Source organism: Staurois parvus, unplaced genomic scaffold (assembly GCF_062004578.1).
Source record: "Staurois parvus isolate SC_StPar_1 unplaced genomic scaffold, SC_StPar_1.0 ptg000839l, whole genome shotgun sequence".
Taxonomy (NCBI): domain Eukaryota; kingdom Metazoa; phylum Chordata; class Amphibia; order Anura; family Ranidae; genus Staurois; species Staurois parvus.
Genome location: NW_028318635.1, coordinates 2781005 through 2799711, shown reverse-complemented (window position 1 = coordinate 2799711; position 18707 = coordinate 2781005). Strand labels below are relative to the sequence as shown.

Sequence of the window (18707 nt, the reverse complement as noted above, 5' to 3'; positions counted from 1 at the left end):
TTTTATGGTTATCAGAATGACACAACAAATAAAGTATATGCAAACACTTCCTTATATTCCCTAATGCTCTGTATTTCTCTGTATACACAGCATGCAAAGCAAAGCCATTTCCATCTTCCCTTGCCTGGTAACCAGTGCTTAAACCAACTTCACAATGTGCTGACCTTATCAGCACAAGACTTTAACTCCACGCTGCCTGGGGCCAACCAGAATCTTATGCAATATTCAACCACTGCATCAGGTCAACCACATAATATTCACCCAAAAATGTTGTAGGTTAAAAAAGGTATATATATATATATATATATATATATATATATATATATATATATATATAAAAACTTTATTTACACACTACTTTCATCACACTTTTCAAGATTTAGTTAGACCAGGGTTTCTTAACCAGTGTTCCTCCAAAGGTTGCTAGAGGCTCCTTAAGAAAGGAACAAATTCTGCCTTTCAGATAAGTTCCCACTAACAGAATTGATCTCTTTAGCCATCCGTAAGGGGGTAATTCTGTAAAGCCAGACATAGACAATGAGATTTTCTTTACTGTAACACATAGTAGCAGAGGCTGTAATGATCTTTTTAGCCATCTGTAAGGGGGTAATTCTTTCCAGTGACGAGTGTAAAGCCAGACATAGACGATGAGATTTTCTTTCCTGTAACCCATAGTTGCAGAGGCTTTAATGCTTTAAAGGCTCAAGGTTTTTTACCTTCATGCAATAAAAACATTCTCTGTGCAGCATCCCCACCATCCCCTCCCCCCCTAATACTCACCTAGGCCCCCTCTCAATCCAGCAATGTGCACTGCAGTCTCGGCTATCGCAGGACTCCCTCTTCTCACTGGCTGAGACAGAAGCAGGAGCCATTGGCTCCCACTGCTGTCAATCACAGCCAGCGGGCAAATGAGAAAAGAGAGGGGGTGGGGTCGAGCTGCAGCTCCCCGTGTGAATGGACACCCCCTGCTTGCTGTAGGGGCACAAGCTGCTTGCTGTGGGGGCACCCGACAGGAAGGAGGGGCCAGGAGAGCCGACAGGGACCCAAGAAGAGGAGGATTCAGGATGCTTTGTGCAAAACCACTGAAAAGAGCACGTAAGTATAGAAGTGTTTGTTATTTTTTAAAGCCTTTAAAATCACTTTAACTGGTGCTACTATATTTGAGGATGAATTGCACCCCTGTGCCTACAGCTATGGAGGCCAGAAAATGTTTGCTTTATAGTTCACTAACTGTTAATAATATGCAATATTTTAATGTCAATAGTCTAGCCACAGGTTCACTTGAAAATGGAAGTTAAAATAAGAATTAAAAAGAAACCATAACAGGTAGACTTTGCATGATAGAAAAGATCCTGTTCCCCCTATCATAATTTCTTTTCTCTGCCTGTCAATGTTAGTGTAAACCATGCATGCGCAGCTTAGTGGAAATTCACAGCATAGCTCTTTGCCAAGGCGCCAGAGTTACATCATCTTGACCCAGCCAATCAAGCAGCTGAAGAATCTGAACCAATGAGTTAGACTAGGAGGAGATGGAAGCACCCGTGATGAATAGGAATGCTGACACCACAGCAATGAACAGGACTGTTTGAAAGGCAAGTCTGTGATAATGTGCCAACATGCTGTGTACACTAGCACATTAGCAGACGTTTACTTCTGTTTTGAGGACTGTTACTATTCAACCACACCTCTTTAGGCTCCACCCTTTTTATGCACGTAATGCCCCTTACTCTTGAGATATTGCATTGTACTACATAGAGTAGACAAGTATGCATAAGTTGTATGAACATCTTATTCAGAAGCAGATGTCTTATCATTCATTTCATTTAAATAACCTATTTACAAGTGTCAAATATTCAAAAATAACATAATAATATACGAACTGTTAATACACCCAGCAAGATATCAGAGAGAAGCTCCAGTTTCTCCAAGTGTAAATGAGGAACAGATTATTATTAGTAGGCAGTATGACTCATGGTTTCCATATATGCATGTACACATTTTATGTTTGCTATTTGCAGACATTATTTTATTAAGGCAAAAGCAATCATGAATAGTAGAGTTATAAGATGGATTCAGTATGTCCATCCTGGCATTGAATATGTTCTTAAAGTGAAGCATCCCACTACAGAGCTGTGGAAGCTCCGCTACCCAGACATTATTCTGTAAATCAAAACCTCTTCTAGGAATAAAAAACTGGTCTATGATTACAGAGGTTGACTGAAAAAAATTTAGGAAAATGTGGAGTATGTGGCAGACAGAATTTTCTACCTGCTGTCCACACAGCTCCTACTTTATCCTGAGTAGTGGTTGTTATGTGTTTAGGGCCCATGTACTCAGGTTGCAGTGCCATATATTCATTTGTGATCTGTTATTATTATTATTATACAGGATTTATATGGCGCCAACAGTTTGCTCAGCGCTTTACAATATAAAGGGAGACAATACAGCAACAATACAGTTCAATACAAGAGGGTTACGAGGGCCCTGCTCCTTGGAACTTACAATCTAAGATATGTCTAAGGTTGGCCATATGCGTGTTGTGACGGGAGTCACTTTGGGGCCCATGGAACCCAGCTCACTTTGGAGAGGTGGGGAGACCCCTGTCTCAGCTCCCCATATCCCTCTTATGTGTAAATCACCCTGTGCCTGTTAGGGGTACTAATATTGGGGTGGAGGGTTATGGATTGTTTAATGTCATGTGGTTGCATCCCATTGTTCTATTGTGTGTCTTGCTTGGGAGCAAACTATTATGGGATGTATGTGTATTAGCTTAGTGGGGGGATGTCTCCAGCAGCCCTCCCTCCTGATGGGACTGTCTGCCGGCATGAAGTTTGAATACCTGTGTGTCTCTTGTTACTAAATGTAGATTGCCCCGCCCTGTGTCATTATACAGGGAGGGGGGATTGCCCCCTGAGTGTATATATCTCGTATCTGTGTTCAAATAAACTAGTCTACCTTCTGGATTACTTCAAGACTGGTGTCGTCTAGTCTTGTATGGTGGGCTGTGGTGTCTGTTGTCGGTGTTCGGACAAGGAAGCGGTATTCTAACGGAAGTACCCAAGCGCAATCTGGGTCAGTTCCGTTACACGATTCATTTCTTTTTTTTTGTTTAACCAGCGGGCTGAAAAAAAATGTTTAATTTCCCCCATCCGTCCCAATATTGCATTCTGACGGCAGGGAGATCTCTCTGCCGTCAGAATACACTGATCAGCACCACAAGCTATAGCCGGCGGGGCCTATCAAAAGAAAAAATTTAACAGGCTGGTTGTACACAAATCAATTGATAGATTGTACACAAGTCAATCAGCCTGCCTATACATGGATCGGAATTTGGGCAGTCCCTGCTGAACCAGCCAAATTTTCGATCCATGTACGGCTGGCTTAAAGACTACTAAAATCCAAATATCCCTGACCTTGAGATGGCACAGAACACTTTTGGTTTTCATGGTTTCTCAACTGGTTATTCCTGCAAACCGTCTGATTCGGGCTCTCATTTCATTTGTCTTCACCAATTTGTTAACTTGCCAACTGTCTATGCTATATTGCAGAGAGCTTATCTATTCCTTTGACTGAATATGTATTACATGGGTACAAGTCTTGACTGATGATGTTAGTATGGGGTTTATTTACTAAAGTTGATTCACTCAGAAGCTGATTGGCTACCATGCTTAGGTGCACCAGATTCTAACGGCAGTTTGTTCAATTAAGCTTTAGCAATAAAACCTGGAAGCAGATTGATTTCTATGCAGAAGTGCAGGAGATTCTGAGTGAACCAGCTTTAGTAAATGAACCCCTATATGTCTATTTCAATACTAATAAAACTTCGCCTGTATAAAAAAAAAAAAAAAAGTTGATGCTTAGATCCCTCTCTAACACCGGCCAACTTTTGCTATTTGTACCCTGGGCTTGTGAGGTTCCCGAGGCACTCTTCAAGAACACTGAATCAACATTGGATTTAGTGGTGCTTGCCATTACATATCAGAGACAGGCTAATAGCTTTAATCCAAGTACTGTACCTTTTAAGATGGCCTTAAGCCAGCCATAGATGGATCAATTTTCTTTCCTGCAACAACGGGTTGCTTTGGGGGGGAGTTGGCAAACAGTGGATACTGCAAGCTACAATAATTATACCGTCCAACGCCCGGGACCTGCAGTTCTGGGTGCCGGCCAGGTGGTTTTCTTTTACTTTTAGCAAGCAGCTGGGTTTACTTTTTTTTTTGCCCCATTGATTTTGAGCAGAAATAATCGAGCAGCTGAACAGACACTCGGTCACTTCTGCGTGCAGTGGAAGGGTCCCCCTCAAAGTCCTGCTGTGGGTCCTTGCGGAGGATAATGGCACTGCACTGGCCCAAGGAGAGTTCAGAACGGAGAAGATCAGAGCCGCAGGAGGTGGGCTCCAGGGCCATGTCCACTGACCGAACAACAATGAGAGACAAAAGGGAGAGAGGAGGGGGGATGGAGACAGCTCCACCCGCCAGACACACCTCCACCCCACCGGGACAATCTGGCCCTCACCTCCACCTGCAGGACAGATACCCGGACCGGCCCTCATGTCTGCCAATGGTTAGTGACCCCTACCCAGGGCCTGATACCCCCCTCACCTGTAGCGACCCCCTAATATCACTTCTACTGGAGACACTGATCCCTGTCTCTGACCCTCCAAACCTGTATTGGGGACTCTGACCCAGTTTATCACTTATGCTGCAGAGGATGATGACACCAACCTGATATCCCTTATATCACTCACACACACACACACACACACACACACACACACACACACACACACATATATATATATATTTTTTTTAGCCCCGGTTATTCCCTTCTAAGCAGAAGTGTTTTGAGTGGCTAAACTTCGGGCGGCCCCCAAGCCACCTTTCCCAGGCTCTCCCATCCAATCGTGGAGACCAAGAGTGCTGCGACCAGCGGTAATGGCAGCACTACAACTTGCATCGTTCCTCCCTCTCTGTTACCATGGAAACCAGAAAGTGCCATGGATTTTGTCACTTTTTGTTTTGGCTCTGTTGACCTGGCCATTAGTAGCCAAGAAAGCAGCCAATTGGACCAATCTGTGTCTGATCAGCTGCACTGGAGGCTAGAGGAGAGACATGGGGTCTAATAGACCCCAGATTTCTCCATAAAGAGGACCTTTCACAGCCCATGCTGTCACAAGGGATGTTGCGCATCCCTTGTGATAGCTTAATAGAAAAAAAAAATTAAAATAGTGGAAAAAAAAAAGTTTTAGATAAAAAAAAGTTTTAGATAAATAAAAAAAAAAAAAAATTAAAGCGCCCCTGTTTCCCCATGCTTACATACAAATGTGAATTACATACACAAGTCCCACACACATATGCAAACAGTGATTGCACCTCACGTGAAGTATTGTCATGAACATTAGAGCAAGAGCATACATTCTAGCAACAGACCTCCTGTGTAACGCTAAACGTTTGGGGTTTTAAGTAATTTTCTAGCAAAAATGCTGATTTTTACATGTAGGAGAGGAATATCAGAATTGGCACGGTAGGCAAGTGGTTAGCAGGGCGGACAACAGAGCATGCACTTGTATTGAGCACCCAAGCGCTTTTGTATGTGAGGGTAACCTGAAAGAATAAAGTTGTTTTTCCCTCATTGGGGCCAGAGCTTCAACTCGCTCAGCATATGCACTTCTGCAGAGCATTAAAATGTAAGTAAACTCCTTTTTTCATATTTAACCTACAGGTAAGCCTTTCATAAGGCTTACTTGTGGGTACTGTAAATATCTCCTAAATGTGCACCGTAAATATTCTGTACTGTCCATGGAGAGAGCCGTGCAGCAGCCGGCACTCCCTTTGCGCATGCGCGGGAGTGACGACATCACAGCCCGGCCAATCAGATGTCCACAACTCACGAACCTAGAAGGAAGACCGGGTGAAGATGGAAGCCTCAGAGAGCCATGACAGAGCTCCGCTGTAGGGCTTTGCTTTCAGCCAAGTCATTCAAAATGTGCTAGCATGCAATGCATATTAGCACATTATGCTCTTAGTTTGCAGGGAGAAGACTCTTTATAATTTTTTTGCGTGGTTTACTACCACTTTAAGAGAGCCCAACACTCCCCTTTCCTGACGAGCACCCAATCGGTGCTTGTCCCACTGCAAGGTCTCTCCCCTCCCTGGCTAGTGCCCGGGTGCAGTGCTGGAGACAGGCAAGAGGAGAGTAGGAGATAAACAATGCAATGTTAAAAACGTGAAAAGTTTAAGTCGCCATAAAGCCTCTTTCATTTTTAAAAGCCCCAGACATTCCTAAAAGCACCTCTGCTAATAAAAAAACATTAACCCTTCTTGCTATCAATAAATACCTTATTTAACACGTCCCTGTCTGGCCTATAGCAGATTGACAGCCAGGCGGGACACTCAGTGTCTCCGTTGTGACTGAGCATCATATGGTGTCCTGTCAAAACGAGCCATGCAGCAGCGCGATCTGTCACTGGCTGTGTCCACGGGACACAGCCGATGACATATCACTACACCGGCCCGTTGCCAGTGTCATGTGACCGCTGTGAACAGCACATCACATGTCAATTGTATACAATGGATGGCTTCCATTCATGCCATCCATTGTATACAATTACGTTTTTAGCTGTGACTGGTCAATGCAGTCACATGATACAGACAGGGCCAATCACAGCCCATCTGTATCATGAAATCAGCTTTGCCCAATCACAACAAAATTCTGAATGAATCAGTTTCATTCAGTAACAATGGTTGCAAATATCAATTAAATACATTGGTATTAGCAATCATAATGTGTAAAAAAAAAAATCCTGATCACTTGCTCAGAGTAGTTCAGTGTTACTATGGTAACATAGTATTGCTTTGGTCACAGTGTGCTGAAAAATAAAATAGTAAAAAGAAAAAAAGAAAAAATGTAATAAAAAATAAAACAAATTACAAATTCAATTATTATTATTTTAACCAAAGAAATGTAGCAGAATACATTTTGACCTAAATTTATGAAGAAATGTTATTTGCAAAATTTTATAACAGAAATGAAGAAACGGGTGTTTTTTTCAAAAGTTTCAGGTGTTTTTTGTTTTATTTATCAAAAAAATAAAAAACTCAGTGGTGATTAAATACCACCAAAAGAACGCTCTATTTGTGTGAAAAAAAATGCTAAAAATTTTATATGGGTACAGTGTTGCATGACCGTGCAATTGTCATTCAAAGTGTGACAACGCTGAAAGCTGAAAATTGGTCTGGGCAGGAAGGGGGTATAAGTGCCCGGTAGTGAAGTGGTTAAGCAAGGTTTTGGTTCAATTTTTTTTTTTTATCAGGACAAGTGGGTTGTCATGAGGGACAAGTAGACTGGGACTCTGAATTGGTCCCTTGGACAAGTAATTTCTTTTTAAATTTCCACACCCCTGCACATGTAAAATCCAACAGGCTGGTCATACCCAAGGTGATAGATCAGCTTGGGTACATTCAGCTTGAACCTGCTGAACTGGCCGAGATTCCAACCGTCTATGACTGGTTTAAACTACCAAGCTTTTTGCAAGCAATGGTACTAACTTAGGCTTGGCTAGCAATAACTGGGTAATACTGGGTTACATATGTGACAAATTAAGCACTGTGACAATATTAGCAAATGGCCAAAAAAATCTGACAAAACAAGCACAAAATTATAAGACATGGCAAAAGACATATCTTTTTTGAAGGTTGAACTCAACAAAAATGTAGTAATATGTATGTACAATGCAAAGCTATTTACGGTTAGTATATATTTTGGGGTTTTTTTTTGCTTTTGTTTTTTTTTTTTTGTTACAGAACCTGACAGAGAGCTCCATAAATGAAGTTTGAGGCCTGTAGCAGGAACTGAAGCCTGACTGAAAATAACCGGCTTCACATGCAGCCATTACACTTTGATCCAGAACTAAAGCACCCCCCCATCCAATTCCTTTGACTGGAGGAAGAGGTTTCCAGCTGCTGTGAAGGGAAACATTAACTGCAGGCACTGATGCAACTCACAAGGAGAACAAAAGGCAGCAGTGTACAGCACCTGATACTATGTGAGTTTACTGGGGCTCTTTATCCTGGCTGATAGGATTATGGACAGTGAATTCAGGCAGGAAAACCTTACATTAAAATATATTACACAATAGTCACAAAGGATATAAATCCACTTTATATGCACTAAATGCTTTTGCAAACCCAGGTATTTCCTTGAACAGGTAGTGGTGACATAATTATTGTGTTATACATAGTCTGGGCAGGCAGCAGCACTCAACCAGTCCACTTACTACAGGCTGCCTGATGAAAACTACAGGAGGGGGCGGATACTAGACCAGTCACACTGCAGAGAGAGAGAGAGAGCAGTGACTGGTCTTTATTACAGGAAGCTCCTGCACTCAACCAATCCACTTACTACAGGCTGCCTGATGAAAACTACAGGAGGGGGTGGATACTAGACCAGTCACCCTGCAGAGAAAGAGAAAGCAATGACTGGTCTTTATTACAGGAAGCTCCTGCACTCAACCAGTCCACTTACTACAGGCTGCCTGATGAAAACTACAAGAGTGGGCGGATACTAGACCAGTCACCCTGCAGAGAGAGAGAGCAGCGACTGGTCTTTATTACAGGAAGCTCCTGCACTCAGGCAAAGTACAGGAGTAGTTTCATGCTGGAGGAACTGCACAAGAAAACACCAAAAGTAAGAAGACACTTCTCTCACATGTAGTCAGTGGGGATCAGCTGAATTTCAATCAGTGTGTGGTGATCCACAGTTGACAGAGATCAACATTGAGAATTTTTCTCTGTCAGTGTATCCTGAAAGCCGTGGGTTCCACTGTCAGAATACAATATTGCAATGGGGAAGGGGGGAAATTCCTCCATTCACTTAGTTTGTGTGGAGAGAGGAATCTGTTCAGCCCACTGGCTAAGTCAGCAATGGGCAAACTACGGCGCGCGGGCCGTATACGGCCCGGCGGACCTTTTAATCCGGCCCGCGGAGCTAGGCTCCCGCTAGGCTCCTCTCACAGTCCGCCCTGAAGACCGGTGTAGCATGAAAATCTGTCTCCTATGAGGATCTGTCCCCCTCGACGTATCTGCGCATGTGCCGGAGATCACCGATCGGCTGCTAATGCCTGAAACTGGCACATGCGCAGATACGTCGAGGGGGACAGATCCTCATAGGAGACAGATTTTCATGCTACACCGGAACGGCGCGGGAACACGGTGAGAGGAACGCGCGGAGCAAAGGTAAGTGAATTGACACAGGGGGGACTTGGGGACTTAATATGGGGAATGAATTACTATATGGGGGATGAATTACTATAGGGGGGATGAATTACTATAGGGGGAATGAATTACTATGGGGGATGAATTACTATGCTTACTATGGGGGAATATTACTATACTTACTATGGATGACACATACACATCATTCATCTACTCTTGGTCCGGCCCCCGGGTCCAATATATGAACCCATTGCGGCCCTCAAGTCAAAAAGTTTGCCCACCCCTGGGCTAAGTAAAAGAAATATTCACAGCATATGGCCAGCTAAAGTCTTTCATAAGGACTCTGTTAAGGCAGAAATGTGGCAGCTTTCATTGGCAACTTGTTAGGCCCACACACTCCAGGTATCAATGCGTATTCTAACTTTCCTACGTAACGCGTCACTGACCTAGAATGTGTAGAAGCAATAAAAGGTGTCCTCACTTCATTGGCTGCATACCAGTTTTATTTTCTTTATTTAAGAGGACTCCAAAGTATAAAAATAGTTACTGTATTTTAGACATTCAAAACCGAGATAGGCGACAGTGGTATCATACATTAATGCTAGATTCACACTGCCGCAGCTCTGCAAGCTGCGTTTGCGTGAGTACGACATGCAAGCTGCGGTTGCGTGAGCACGACATGCAAGCTGCGGTTGGATTTCAACCTGTCAGATCATCTATATTTGCACAAAGATTTTGGTTTCACACACACAGCAGCCTCAGTCATCCTCTTCTGTGGTCCCCCTTTGGAAATCTTTGCTCAACCTCCTTGCTGAGTGCCCCAATACCAAGCTTCCTCTGGGGACACTCGCAGGGGCTCACTCCTGAGCCAGCTCTATGTGTCCTTGCTGAAATTCAGCAAAGTTTTAGGAAAAATCTGAAGAATATATTTAAAAAAACATATATTTTTAAAAATATATATTTTTTAAATATAGTCTTCAGATTTTTTTTTAACATATAAAAAAGTCATTTTAACATATATTTTTACATATATTTCTAAATGCATTCCAAAATTTGTATTTTTAAAGGCACAGTATATTTGAAATGTATTTTTAAAAATATTTTTCATATATTTTGTAATAAAAACGCATTTCAACATGAGGATAGATAGATAGATAGATAGATAGATAGATACCAGAATGTAGACAGATAGATGGATGATAGACAGATAAACACCTAGGTAGAGGATAGATAGACCGGAATGTAGACAGACAGATAGAAGATAGACAGATGATAGATAAAAGACAGACAGACAGACAATGTATAAATAAATATATTGAATATGGCCAAAATTGTAGTATTTCAAATATATGGCAATATATGTGGGAAGAATATTTTTAAAATATATTTCAAATATATTTTTCTTCCATATGGGAAACCACTTGGCAAGGGGCTCACCACAATGAAGGTGCAAAACCTAAAAATGAGTGAAATTTTACCTTCAGTCCTGTGAAGAGACTAATGGTTAAAGTTGAGCTCAGATGGTTCATGAGTTTTTAATTTAAAGGGAATGTCCATACAAAACTTTGTTGTTATTGATGGAGTAGGGAAAGATTACAACCTCCACTTCCTATTCAAGAGATTTTCCATCCTGCCTGCTGACAATGGTTTAATCAGGCAGAAGGTGAGAATAAATCTCCAACATCAGCAAAGAAATAAAACTGCTTTATTTATTTTTTGTAAGGGAAAGCTAGAACTTCCGCCAGCATCCCTAATGCACATTTTGCTGTACTTCCTGTTTGATAAAACTTGTCATCGGAAAAGTAAGTGCAGAGAAATATCTCCAATAGAGCCTCTTAATTCAGTAAAAACCTTATAGGGGATTCAAACCTTCCCCAACATATCCAAAACAAAGTTTTAGCTGGACATACTGTACCTTTTAAGGTCACATCTTTATCGAATATAGCAAAACATATCCACAGCTGCATTTTCTAAAAAGAAGTCATTTAAAATTATTACTGCACCACAGGATATAACCTGGAAAAAAAAAATGTTAGCCCTTGTTTATATTGCCTTTGTAAAAATATTAGGTTAGGATAGCCAGTTTAGTTATTTACTATGCTCATTTACGTAAATTTGTGGTAAGAACTGATTATACAAAACTGACTTCAGAAAAACTGCAAGCTTGATCTTATTTTTAGACAGATGGGTATCAGCACCCTAGTTTCACATTTGTATGATATGATAGCAAAAAAGAAAGAAAACATACATTGTTCAAATCCCTTTGCAGAACAAAAACATTTATGATTCTTTGCGGTAACAGCAGTGGACATGAACTCCTCTCCTGGAATGATCAAATTCTGCAGACAGATTAAATATAACAAATGTGTCTCCACACAAGAAATAAAAATTAGCATCACATATATAATAACTGCTCTTCCTGTTCCTAGGACATACCAGTGCGTCCTAGGAAACAAGTGGTTACACCAGGATCATGGCTGCAACTGCACCCACAATCTTGGTAGAAAAAAAAAAAAAAAAAGCTGGAGATGGGCTTTACTGTAAAGAATGATCTACAGTGATTGTCACTAGCTTCCAGATCCCATGATGAACAGCTGCCCTGCTGCAGAGTGAACACAGGGGGACTCTCACTTTGAACGAGTACCATTCAGAAAACTCTGCATTTTCTTAATGAAAAAAGTGCATCCAGCCACAATCACTGCGGTAATCGCTGGCTTTGCAAGCAGTCCCAAATAACTGTATACTAGGGTCGCTGGTTCGAATCCCAACCATGGCACCACCTGCCTGGAGTTTGCATGTTCTCCCCGTGCATGCATGGGTTTCCTTCAGGTATTCCGGTTTCTTTTCACACTCCAAGACATGCTGGTAGGTGAATTGGATCCTGTCTCAATTGGCCCTAGTATGTGTATGTATGAATGTAAGGTAGGGACCTTAGATTGTGCACACCTTGAGGGTTAGGGACTGATGTGAATGTACAATATATATGTACAGACCTGCATAAATTGACGGCACTATATAAGTACCTGAAATACATAATAAATAAAATTTTGGCAGCAGCTATCCGGACACAGCTGTCAATCCCAGGGATTCACACTATGGCTAAACTCCCATGCAAAGGCAGACTAAAATGGAAGAGGCTCAGTCATCGGGGTAACTGGTGCTGAAAATTTAAGATAATTATTCTATTCAGATATTGAAAATTACTGGGGCATCATATAGGCTTAACAGTTAGCACTTCTATTTTGCAGCAATGGGGTCCTTGATTCGAAGCCCAGCCAAGATCTGCATGGAGTTTGCCTGGGTTTCCTTCCACACACCAAAGACATGTTAGTAGGTTACCTGGCCCTAATGTGTATGTGGGTCTAAAATTCCCAACTGCAGGCTCCTATGGCAGATCTTGGTAACACTTTGTTGTGGGCTAATGCAGCTGTGGTACGAATTCCAGGCATGGAGCCACAGAAAAAGTAAGGTCAGAACCCAGTCATGGTAGCAGGAATGGAAGGGGAATTATCACTGCACAGGACATAAAAATTCCATGAAAATGTGAGCGGGAATGGCTGCGAGTATACGTGTTCACCTCTAACTATAGTGGTGCAAGAAACTATGATTAGAAGGATCCTCAATGTAGTTACATGGGAGAGTGGATGAACTGGAACTTTACCCTAAGACAACATTCACATTCAGAAAGCCACAAGAGTAGAAGAGAAAGACTATTTACTTTGCTAAATAAATTTGGGTTGAGAAATATACATGCAATTCTCATTTGTTCAATAACCAAGCTGTAAGCAGAGGATCACTGTCCACACAGGGCTTATTCACAGTTGTACTATGAAGTTCTGAATTTCTGTCTAACTTGAGCAACCATCTCATGTCTGTAAAGGTTCCCAAACTGCACTTGACAACTGATGTCAGCAAGAACAGTAAGGCAGGTTAGAAAACCCCCAAATGAGATTGTTTCCTCAGCACCTGTAATGCAATGTATGCGTGCTTGCTACCCGATCCTGCTACCAGAGGACAATAAGGTCAAGCATGCACATTTTCAGGTCTATACAGCAGGGAAAATAATTGCTTGATCCCCTGCAGATTTTGTAAATTTGCTCACACACAAAGAAATGAAGGGTCTATAATTTTTATCATAGGTGTATCTTAAATGATACGAGACAGAATACCAAACAAAAATTCAGAAAAAAACACAATACAAATGTAATAAATTGAGTTTTAGTTCAGTGAGTAAAATAAGTATTTGATTTCCAAGCAAAACATGACTTTGCACAGAGGTAAGACATTTCTTGTAGTTGGTTCCCTCCTTCTCAGGAGGGATTTTGGCCCACTCTTCTTTACAGAACTTCTCTAAATCCTTAAGATTTATTGGCTGTCGCTTGGCAACTCAAAGTTTCAGTTCCCTCCACAAGTTTTGTACAGAATTAAGGTCTGGAGACTGGCTAGGCCGCTCCATGACCTTAATGTACAGTGGGGATCGAAAGCTTGGGCACCCCAGCTAAAAATTTGTATTAATGTGCATAAAGAAGCCAAGGAAAGATGGAAAAATCTCCAAAAGGCATCAAATTACAGATTAGACATTCTTACAATATGTCAACAAAAGTTAGATTTTATTTCCATCATTTACACTTTCAAAATAACAGAAAACAAAAAAATGGCGTCTGCAAAAGTTTGGGCACCCTGCAGAATTTATAGCATGCACTGCCCCCTTTGCAAAGCTGAGACCTGCCAGTGTCATGGATTGTTCTCAATCATCGTCTGGGAAGACCAGGTGATGTCAATCTCAAAGGTTTTAAATGCCCAGACTCATCTGACTTGCCCCAACAATCAGCACCATGGGTTCTTCTAAGCAGTTGTCTAGAAAACTGAAACTGAAAATAGTTGACGCTCACAAAGCTGGAGAAGGCTATAAGAAGATAGCAAAGCTTTTTCAGATGTCAATATCCTCTGTTCAGAATGTAATTAAGAAATGGCAGTCATCAGGAACAGTGGAAGTTAAAGCAAGATCTGGAAGACCAAGAAAAATATCAGACAGAGCAGCTCGCAGGATTGTGAGAAAAACAATTCAAAACCCACGTTTGACTGCACGATCCCTCCAGAAAGATCCGGCAGACACTGGAGTTGTGGTACACTATTCCACTATAAAGAGATACTTGTACAAATATGGTCTTCATGGAAGAGTCATCAGAAGAAAACCTCTTCTACGTCCTCACCACAAAAATCATCGTTTGAACTTTGCAAATGAACATATAGACAAGCCTGATGCATTTTGGAAACAAGTTCTGTGGACCGATGAGGTTAAAATTGAACTTTTTGGCCGGAATGAGCAAAGGTACGTTTGGAGAAGAAGGGGCACAGAATTTAATGACAAGAACCTCTGTCCAACTGTTAAGCATGGGGTTGGATCAATCATGCTTTGGGGTTGTGTTGCAGCCAGTGGCACAGGGAACATCTCACGAGTAGAAGGAAAAATGGATTCAATAAAATTTCAGCAAATTTTGGATGGTAACTTGATGCCATCTGTGAAAAAGCTGAAGTTAAAGAGAGGATGGCTTCTACAAATGGATAATGATCCTAAACACACCTCGAAATCCACGGGGGATTACATCAAGAGGCGTAAACTGAAGGTTTTGCCATGGCCTTCACAATCTCCTGACCTCAACATAATTGAAAATCTATGGATAGACCTTAAAAGAGCAGTGCGTGACAGACAGCCCAGAAATCTCAAAGACTTTTGTAAGGAAGAATGGGCAAAGATACCTCAAACAAGAATTGAAAGACTCTTGGCTGGCTACAAAAAGCGTTTACAAGCTGTGATACTTGCCAAAGGGGGCAGTACAAGATATTAACTCTGCAGGGTGCCCAAACTTTTGCAGACGCCATTTTTTTGTTTTCTGTTATTTTGAAAGTGTAAATGATGGAAATAAAATCTAACTTTTGTTGACATATTATAAGAATGTCTAATCTGTAATTTGATGCCTTTTGGAGATTTTTCCATCTTTCCTTGGTTTCTTTATGCACATTAATACAAATTTTTAGCTGGGGTGCCCAAACTTTCGATCCCCACTGTACTTCTTCTTCAGCCACTCCTTAGTTGCCTTGGCGGTATGCTTTGGGTCATTGTCATGTTGGAAGACCCATCCACGACCCATCTTCAGTATTCTGGATAAGGGAAGGCGGTTCTCATCTAAGATTTACAATACATGGTCCCGTCCATTGGCCCCTCATGTAGCAAAGTCGGCCTGTACCTTTGGCAGAGAAACAGCCCCAAAGCATAATGTTCCTACCTCTGTGCTTGACTGTAGGGATGGTGTTCTTAGGGTCAAAGTCAGCATTTTTCTTCCTCCAAACACGGCAAGTCAATGGCAAAGAGCTCAATTTTGGTCTCATCTAACCACAGCACTTTCTCTCAATCCTTCTCTAAATCATTTATTGGCAAACTTCAGATGGGCCTGTACATGTGCCTTCTTGAGGGGGAACTTGTGGGTGCTTCAGCATTTCAATCCATGGCGGTGTATTGTGTTACCAATGGTTTATTTGGTGACTGTGGTCCCAACTGCCTTGAGATTATTCACAAACTCCTCCTGTGTAGTTCTGGGCTAAACCCTCACTTTTCTCATGATCATCCTTACCCCATGAGGCAAAATTTTGCATGGAGCTCCAGACAGAGGACGATTGATGGTTATTTTGTATTTCTTCCATTTGCAAATAATCACACCAACAGTTATCTCCTCACCAAGTTTCTTGCTGATGGTCTTGCAGCTCATTCCAGCCTTGTGCAGGTCTACAATCTTGTCCCTGATGTCCTTTAACAGCTCTTTGGTCATTTGCCCATGGTGGTGAGGTTTGAATGAGGGAAAGATTCTGTTGACAGGTGTCTTTTAAACATAACAAGTTGCCATTAGGAGCACCTTCTTAAATTGACAGGACTAATCTGTGTACCCCATGAGCACATAGCCAGTCTGTGGGAGCCAGAATTATTGTTGGTTGGTAGGGGATCAAATACTTATTTTACTCACTAAACTGCAACTCAATTTATAACATTTGTATCATGTGTTTTTTTCTGGATTTTTATGGTTGATATTCTGTCTCTATCATTTAAAATATATCTATGATAAAAAAAATTATAGACCCTTCATTTCTTTGTAAGTGGGTAAATTAAAAAAAATCTGCAGGGGATCAAATAATTACTTTCCCCACTGTAGGTGGCTACAGGGATTGTCACCTAAACTAGGCCAAATGAGTACATAACTAATGAATGTCTTTGTTAAAAGATTTGGAGTCAGGAATATACTGGTTTAATGACAAGTTCATTCTGTATGTCTCTGGTTTTACTGCTGTCACTGACACAAATTAAAGGCGTTTACAATACATGGACAATGTAGTTCATTGTACAGGCAAGCCTGTGGCTCAAGTCATGAATCCTAGAGCAAGTTCAAGCAAAGTATATCGTAAAAAGAAAAAGAAAATGTTACTGCACACCCTATTCAACACAACAGCCACTCCAATATTTTAATTATATCAGCACACAATCTACATCACAAAGATTAACTTTGCTACAAATTATCCTCATCTGAGAACTTTATCAGATTTGGATGATGATTAATTAAACTACAGTAAGACTACACAGCAGACACCAAAAAGATTTGCATGTACATGTATACAATATGTGAGGCTAGAGGTGGAAAGATTGGAAAATTCAAACAATCCATCTGCTATTGGCTGGACTAGTTGATATTCATTTTATGTATTTGTTTTCTTTAAAGTAAGGGCTCATGTACACTGCAGTTGCTAAATTGACGTTCAGGAGCTGTTTAGCGGTTTTATTTTTTCCAGCAGCCCCTGAACTCTCCCTAATGTTTTCCTATGTGTCCATGTACATATAGTCGTTTACAGTCGAGTTTACAGTAGTTTTTTTGAATGCACCAAACTTGCGTTCAGGAGTAGAGTTTACAGGCGTTTCAAACACCAAATGCTTGTAAACACGGTTAACCACGTTTATAAGCGTTTGCGTTTAGAAGCATTTTTTTAACTATTCTATATCCAAACGCTGTCCAGAACATTTTTCCATCATCAGAAATGCATGCAAAGCGTTTTCCATGTATTCAAATGGACCCGATACACCAGCGCAGTCAGTTGCAGGTTTCGCGTGAAGGAAAATATGGTAGAATGTGCTGCATTATGCTCGTGATGGGATCCATAGTGAATACAACCAGAAAAGACATGTCATCTCTTGGGCAGTAATTCTAGCACCAGACCTCCTCTGTAAATCTAAAGTGGTAACCTGTAAAGACTTTCAAAGCGTCAGCTGTGGATAGTAAAACGAGCGTGCGCAATTTTAAAGTATGACATGTTTGGTATCTATGTACTCAGAGTAACATCATTTTTTATATTTAACCAACAAATTGGGTTTAGTATTGTAGTTTCTTTGCACTGAAATAAAAAAAAAAGTGTATTTTTCCCCCCAAAATTGCATTTGAAAAACTGCTGTGTACATAACGTGTTACATAAAAAAAATGCAAAACCCACCAATTTTTATTCTAGGGCCTCCGCTTTTAAAAAAAAAAAATTATATATATATATATATATATATATATATATATATATAATGTTTGGGGGTTTGAAGAAATGTTATAGCAGTTTGAGTCGCCATAAGCCCCTTTTGTTTTTAAAAAACCCCTGGCATTCCTAAAAGCACCTCTGCCTAATAAAAAAACATCAACCCTTCATATTTCCCAAACTGACAAAAATAGTTTTGTTTTTTTTTATCAGGACAAGCAGATTGTCATGAGGGCCAAGTGGATTGGAACTCTGATTTAGTCCTTGGACAAGCAGTTTTTAAAAAAATGTCCACACACCTGTTATATAAATGAAAAAAAGACCATACATTTAAAAAAAAAATCTGCTATAAAACATCCAATAAAAAAAAAAATCTTCATAAATTTAGTTCAAAATTTATTTTTACATATTTTTGGTTAAAAATCCCAATAAGTGTATATTAATTGGTTTGTGTGAAAGTTATAACTATATATCTACCAGCTATGGGATAAATACTAGATTTATTTATTCATTTTTCTATACTGGTAATGGTGGTGATCAGCAACTTATAGTGGGACTATAAACCCTCATGCACACTTGAGGTTTTTACAGCTGCTGTTTTTGGCGTTTGATGTTTTTTTTTTTCTACAAACTCCCCAGCATGTTATACTATGTGTCCATGCACATATAGGCTGTAATCAAATTTTTTTTGGCTGGAACGTTTTTTGGATGAACAAAAACCCCCAAAACTAGTGGGTTTATAGAGGAGTTTTGTTAACTGTAAAAATGCTCTAACGCTGAAAAACGTGGCAAAACACAGCAAACCGGCGTTTTTGGACTTTTTTTTACCAAAAATCTACTTTTTTTCACAAAAAAATCCAAACGTGGAAAAACGCAGCTAATCGCGAAAAAACGCTAATGCATAAACACTGAAACGTGAATTTACACAGCTAACGT

At 40.6% G+C, this 18707-nt stretch overlaps 1 protein-coding gene across 1 annotated transcript in view; it reads right to left on the bottom strand.

Annotated features, from left to right (window-relative positions):
- CASTOR2 (cytosolic arginine sensor for mTORC1 subunit 2) overlaps nt 1–18707 on the bottom strand; it is a 208499-nt gene that overhangs the window by 176213 nt on the left and 13579 nt on the right. The window lies entirely within an intron of this gene.